Source organism: Ictidomys tridecemlineatus, unplaced genomic scaffold, assembly GCF_052094955.1.
Source record: "Ictidomys tridecemlineatus isolate mIctTri1 unplaced genomic scaffold, mIctTri1.hap1 Scaffold_70, whole genome shotgun sequence".
Classification (NCBI taxonomy): domain Eukaryota; kingdom Metazoa; phylum Chordata; class Mammalia; order Rodentia; family Sciuridae; genus Ictidomys; species Ictidomys tridecemlineatus.
In genome coordinates, this window is record NW_027524982.1 from 75754 (window position 1) to 82929 (window position 7176).

Here is a 7176-nt window from a genome sequence, read left to right on the forward strand (position 1 = left end):
AACCTCCAGGACCAGGAAACAAAACCCTGGTATCCGCAGCCTCTCTCCTGCATCCTCTACTGATGAGTCTTGATCCTGTGCCCCATGGTAAAGAAAAAATAATTAAAGGGCCCAGATGTTGGCAGCAGACAAAAGGATGGATTTGGATCTGAAAGGCAATGGATCCACAAGTGACGCAAGGTTGGAGATCCAACCCTGGCTTCGGTACCAGATGTTCTTTTGTGTTGTTTAATGTCACTCCATGCAGCTCAACGTTCCAAAGTGAAACAGTTGAGCCCAACAAAAGGAGGTGCCCGTCTCTAACTTATTAGGCTTAAAAGGGAATCTGCAGTGAGGAGCAGTCCCCTTGCCTCTGAGGGAAGGAGCTGTAGATGATGCTCCCAGAAGGATTGGAGAAAAGGCAGGTAGAGACACAGCACACTGGGTACCAGCTGGGACCGCTCCAGTGCCCACCCTGCTCCACTGCATGATCTGTGATACTTGGTTCTGTCCCTTCCACAATCCTGGAACCTGAATTCCAGAATCCAAGGACACTTGGGACAGACAGATGGACTAATTAATGAATGAATCCGTGGTCAAATGTTGTCATTTGCATCTCAGTATTTCCCACCTAGAATCATTATTTTCTTTTTAATATTTTTATTGATGCATTATAATTCTACATGATGGTGGGGTTTTTTAGGATACATTCACATGGGCACATAACAAAACAGTATCATTTGATCGATTTCATTCACCAGTACCTCCCTTCCCCGCCTGTGATACCCTTCCTCTATTCTACTGGTCTCTCTTCTATTTTTTTAAAATTTGTTCTTATTCTTCACCTCATATAATCATAGGTAGGATGAAACATGGATGTAGGGGAATGATGATCTCACCTAGAATCATTTGAGATGAAGAATGACAGCATCATGTTCTAAAGTCCTGCAGGAAGAGGAGCAAGGTTGGGGCTTCTCCTCCTCTATCACCTAAGCTGCTCCTCCTCACTCCAAAATAACAGATTACAAAAATTCTTTATTGAATTTGTCCACCCGGCTGGACTGGGTGAGGAAATAAACCGTTAATACTCCTGAAAGCACTGAGGCCTTTTCCTGAGCTCCTGAGAATGATAGAAAAATATTGAAGCTACATCAAATACATATTTGGCCAAATGCTGAAAGGCCAGAAGATAAAAATCAATGTTGAACTAAGGCCGAGTTCTAAAATAAATACCAGCCTCCTAGCGTGGAGTTCCAGGTTATGAAGTGAAATCCTACATTTATAAAAATGTGTTTATTAGTAGAATTTATAATTGATCTGCTTGGCAGTCCAATTTTATCAGTGCAGCATTGGATGACAGAAGGAAATGTTCTTGGGGGCCAGGCTCACTGACCATGTAATCTTGAACAGTAGGGTGCAGGCCTGTTGAAGGTGCCTGTGTGTTTGGGACACTGTGCTAGGGCTGGTCACTGAGGATGGTGAGTTCCATCAGCAGCTCCCCATCTAAATACAACGGACTGATCACAGGAGAGTAAGGTCAAGGCTAATATTCCTGCCTTTGAAAATGGGATCTGCAGTAAAGCTGAAACCCCATTAAAGCCACCCCACACACCTAACACTTTCTACCACCTGAAGAAGGTGCTTTGAGCCTGTTTTTAGAAGTTGACTCAATATGCTCTCTTTGCTGTTTTTATTTGTCCTGTTCTTTCTAGTACTTGCCGGTTTGCTTAATCCCATGAGGCAATTTTCTCCTTATACATTTTATCTAGAAATCTGGCAAGAGAGTAATACTGTTTTCCTGGAAAACAAGTTCATGTCTAGAAGTGTTTGCATACTGCTTAGATACCAATTTCAGCATCTTCACGGGAGTCCATAAAATGAGGATCTTTAGAGCAGGTGGTCTCCAGAAGTACTGCAGATCACTGAATGCACAGGGGTCCAGAGGACATTAATGATGCTGACTGAGGTAGGCACCCGGCCTTGCTCCTTAAAGGGTCAGTACTCAGCACTCTCAGGTATATTCACATGGGCTGTCCAAAGACTCTAGGCACGGGGCTGAGAAGCACAGAACTTCACTGAATTCCATGTCCTCTGAGATAGGTACTCTCTTACTCTTCTGGTCAAGCTGAATCAAGTTAGTCTTTGCTAAGGCTAATCCATCATCTTTTCACCCAAATTTTCTGAATATATGAAGTATTGTTTTGCTTTTTTCCCCCTGCAAAAGCACACAGACTTTTTTTTTTTAAAAAATTATGTATTTTCATTAGGTATATATAATAGCAGAATGTATTTTCATTCATTGTACACAATTGCAGCACAACTTTTCATTTGTCTGGTTATATACAATGTAGCATCACACCCTATGTGCAGTCATACATGTACTTAGGGTAATGATGTCCATCTCATTCCACCATCTTTCCTGCCCCCATATCCCCTCCCCTCCCCTTTACCCAATCAAAGTTCCTCCATCTTTCCCATGCTCCCTCACCCCATTATGAGTCAGAATCCACTCATCAGAGAGAATAGTCATCCTTTGGTTTTGGGGGATTGGCTTAGTTTGCTTAGCATGATGCAAATGCCATAATTGTATTCCCTTTTAATTCTGAGTAAATTTTCATTGTGTATATGTACCATAGTTTCTTTATCCATTCATGTATTGAAGGGCATCTAGGTTGCTTCCACAGTTTAGTTACTGTAAATTGTGCTGCTACAAAAATTGATGTGGCTGTGTCCCTGTAGTATAGTAATTTTAAATTCTTTGGGTATAGACCAAGGAGTGAGATAGCTGGGTCAAAAGGTGGTTCCATTCCAAGTTTTCTAAGAAATCTCCATATTGCTTTTCATATTGGTTGCACCAATTTGCAGTCCTACTAGCAATGTATGAGTGTGCCTTTTACCCCACATCCTCACCAACACTTATTGTTGTTTGTATTCTTAATAGCTGCCATTCTGAACAGAGTGAGATGAAATCTTAGAGTAGTTTTGATTTGCATTTCTCTAATTACTAGAGATGTTAAACATTTTTTTTTCAATAATTTGTTGATTGATTGTATATCTTCTTCTGATAAGTGTTTGTTCAGTTCCTTAGCCTATTTTATTGATTGGGTTAAATACAGTTATCTCCTACTAGAAAAAGGAACCAAAAACATACGTTGGATAAAAAAACAGCCTCTTCAATAAATGGTACTGGGAAAACTGGAAATCCATATGCAGCAAAATGAAACTAAACCCCCATCTCTCACCATGCACAAAACTCAACTCAAAGTGGACCAAGGACCTAGGAATTACACCAGAGACCCTGCGTCTAATAGAGGAAAATGTAGGCACAAATCTTCATCAGGTCACATTAGGCCCTGACATCCTTAACAAGACTCCTAACACGCAAGAAATAAAATCAAGAATTAATTAATTGAATGGATTCAAACAAAAAAGCTTGTTCTCAGCAAAAGAAACAATCATTAGGTGAAGAGAGAACCTACATTTTGGGAGTGAATTTTGCCACACACACATCAGATAGAGCACTCGTCTCCAGGATATATAAAGAACTCAAAAAACTGAACACCAAAGCACACAGACTTCTAAAACCCAATTAAACCTTTTCCTTTATTTCAGAGTCTCCCCAACCCTGCAACTGTGTTTTATCTTTTCATATTTCATGCTATGTCTCCGTTATGTGGTTTACAGTTCTCACTTCTCAATACTTTCCTTTACTCTCTAATTTGGTTCCTGTATTTGCCACACAGTGGAAAGGGCAACTCAACAACATCTCAATTCCTTGGAATCACTTTTCTTTAACACCAGACTTATGGGCAGGGAGATAATCCTAAGTAAGCCATGGCATTTTTTTTTGCTTAACTGGATACTTCATACCGGGTTCATGTGGGGCACCACGGCCAGAGGATTCTCTCTCCCCGCAAACCCATAGGCTTGATCTCTTTTGAGTAATAGCTTGCTTCCATTAACATATGATACATAGCCTTATAAACCTTAGGAGAGCTGAAGAGAAAACATTATCTGAACTAATCATTTATCTATTTTACTGTCTCTTGAAAATCTCAGGTAAAAATATGACATTGAATTTAGGGGGAAAAATGCCAAATCAAATGTTTTTAAAAATTGAATGCTAAATCTTAATGGAATAGAGAAGCAAATTTTTTAGACATATACACACAGAGAGAGGGGTTTGAAATATCAGTTTGAATGTCAGTTTGGGCCTCTCTCACTCTCCTGAGACTCTGGAAGACAATGCCACAGACATAGGAAGATTCTGCCTGGTGCAAATCTATGCTCTCTGAAAGACGTTAAGGAAGTGTTGTCCCCCTGGGGTGGCCTCCCTGTAGAAGGCACTGCAACAGCTGTCCCAAGCCTGTGTCCCCTGCTTAATACTGAGCACAGGAATAACACTGTCAATAGGATAGTTGTTGACAGCTAGGGCCAGGTGTGCTGAGGTCTCACGGGAGAGCTCAGCTGGAGCAGACCACCAGGGAATGCATGAAAAATAAAAAAAAGAGAGACCCTAGAGGGTCCTGACTGGGGGCATCAACTTGCTCCCCTTTAAGTAACCAGAGAATGATCTCCAAGCCTGATGTCCTTGAAGTTGTAGGAAAGGGCATGCCCAGCTTGGATATCTGTTAGCTATGGGCTTGGCCCACTGACACCTGGGCTTCTTTAGATAAGTGAAGAAAGGATCCCTGGGGGACAGTGGAGGCTGCAACTTTAAGAAGAGGAGAATTCTAGGTGCTAAATGTTCCCAAGGTAGCTGGGGATTTCACAATGACATGGAACCACAAGTATAGTAGGTGCCATGGGCAGTGACCCAAAGGCACCAGAAGAAGAATGCACATTACATGTGGGTGGAAAAAAAGCATCATTAACAGGAAAACAATGATGTGATCCAGTTACTACAACCATCAGAACAAAATTTCTTGCAGACTGAGTTGAGCTAGACAGATGATGTGAATTCCAGCATGTTGACTGCAAAACTGAGGCTTGGATTTGGTTCTCCTTCTCCATGTTGCTAGGCACATATTGAAATGTTCACTTGATTTATACATTTGCAAGTCACTAAATCTGAAGGAAGAAGCTTTTACTCTCGACTTGGTTTTTGTTTAGAAAAAAATAATTACTTCTTAAAAGGGGAAAGTGATAGAATCTTGCAGAAAGCTAGACTGAAATGGCTGTCAAGTCCTCAAAGTGTTTGTCACAGTCTACATTACTGAAGATTCATTGATTCCCTATGGCATAGAAGACATGGTGTTTATGAGATTCTAGCCCTTGATGGGTGACTGTCATGTGACAATCACGAATCCACGTCCTTTACCATCAAGATTCTCCTTCATCTTCAAAACAATCATATGAAGGAAGAATAACTCCTCATTATCAAGAGGAGGAGATTGAGGCTTAGCAAAGGTGCATAATTTGCCCAAGGTCACAGAGTTTATAGGTTGGAAACAGTGATTCCATCCAGACATTTCTGAATCTACGAAGAAGCTGGGCACGGTGGTTCACACATGTAATCTCAGCAGCTCAGGAAACTGAGGCAGGAAGATAGAGAGTTCAAATCCAAAACAACTCAATGAGACCCTGTCTCTTAATAAAATACAAAACAGGGCTGGGGATGTGGCTCAGTGGTCTAGTATCCCTGGGTTCAATCCCAAGTACCAAAAAGGAGGAGGGGGAGAAGGAAGAGGAAGAGGAGGAGGAGAAGGAGGAGGAGGAAGAGAAAGAGGAGGAGGAGGAGGAGGAGGAGGAGGAGGAGGAGGAGGAGGAGGAGGGCTCTAACTGAACACAAAACCAAATCAGCACTAACTTTGTAGCTTGTATCATCTATGGGCATGGAAGAGGGTCCTGGCCTAGGTGTAGGTGACTACATTTTACAGACTGCATGCTGAGCTCAGAATTGAAAGGTAAAGAAAGTTTGCCAGAGGACATGGCAGTTAATTAGATACTAGAAAGGTGATAAGAAGCTCAACAATTGAAGGGAGACCTTAGGGATGTTTCAGAAAGAAAGAACAAAAAAGTACACATAGCAAGATTTGGAGGAAAATATGTTGATGGATAATGGCAACAGATGAGAGAGGAGAGGCTCACAGCCAAGATCCAAATGGACTTTGCTACATGTCCAAAAATGCTCCTCATTGTGAAAGGGGAAGTGTGGAATGAATTACTCACTCTCTAGGGAACCTTAACCTCCTGGTCCATCTGGGCTCCATCTCAGGGTCTGGATGCAGTTGAAGATGATAGGATTTAAAACATTTTAGCAGTCTTTGAGAGATAATGGGAAATAAAAGAGTTACCCTGAATCTAAAGCTAAGTAAATTCACCATGTAAAAAAGATAAGATATGCCCCCTAGATGCACTGAAATACCTGTTGTGGGCTCACTCTGTGCCAAGCACAGAGAGAAAGCACATACCCATTGACCACCTGAATAGAACAAAACTCTACAACAGATTATTTATATATTTTTTGTGGGCACCTCAATAAGGAATGAGATAAGGAGCACTACAAATTTTTTTTAAAAAAGGTTGTAATTAATATCTATTACTTGCAAGGTACTGTGCTGGATTTGGAGGAGAAGAATACACAAGGGCCAAAATAATACCTACCACTTGTTTACTTCCAGATGATTGGCAGTCTTCCAAACCTTTATCCATTCATGTAAGTCTCAAAATGCCATGAAATGCAATCCTGGAATGTTCATGGTGCAAACTGACACACCCAGTGTAAATTCTCCAAGGTCATGTGCAAAACAAATACCTGGGGTGAATTTTTTTTTTTGTGGAGTCAAGATGGCACCCCTACTGGGCTGGGCATGTGGCTCAAGTGGAAGCACGCTCGCCTGGCATGCGTGCAGCCCGGGTTCGATCCTCAGCCCCACATACAAACAAAGATGTTGTCTGCCGAAAAACTAAAAAATAAATATTAAAAAAAATTCTCTCTCTCTCTCTCTCTCTCTCTCTCTCTCTCTCTCTCTCTCTCTCTCTCTCTCTCTTTAAAAAAAAGATGGCACCCCTACTACTTTGGCAGAGGCTGAGATTCATGTTCTACAGAATCCTTTTTCCTTATGGGGCTTCAGGATAGAGTTTTGTGATGGTGACAGTGATGTGAGATCTGGGAGGTGGAGGTGAAAGCCACTTTTTGCCGGAGGGTAGGTCAGTCCAATTTTGTGGCTTCCTCCAGTAAGGTGACTTCACAGA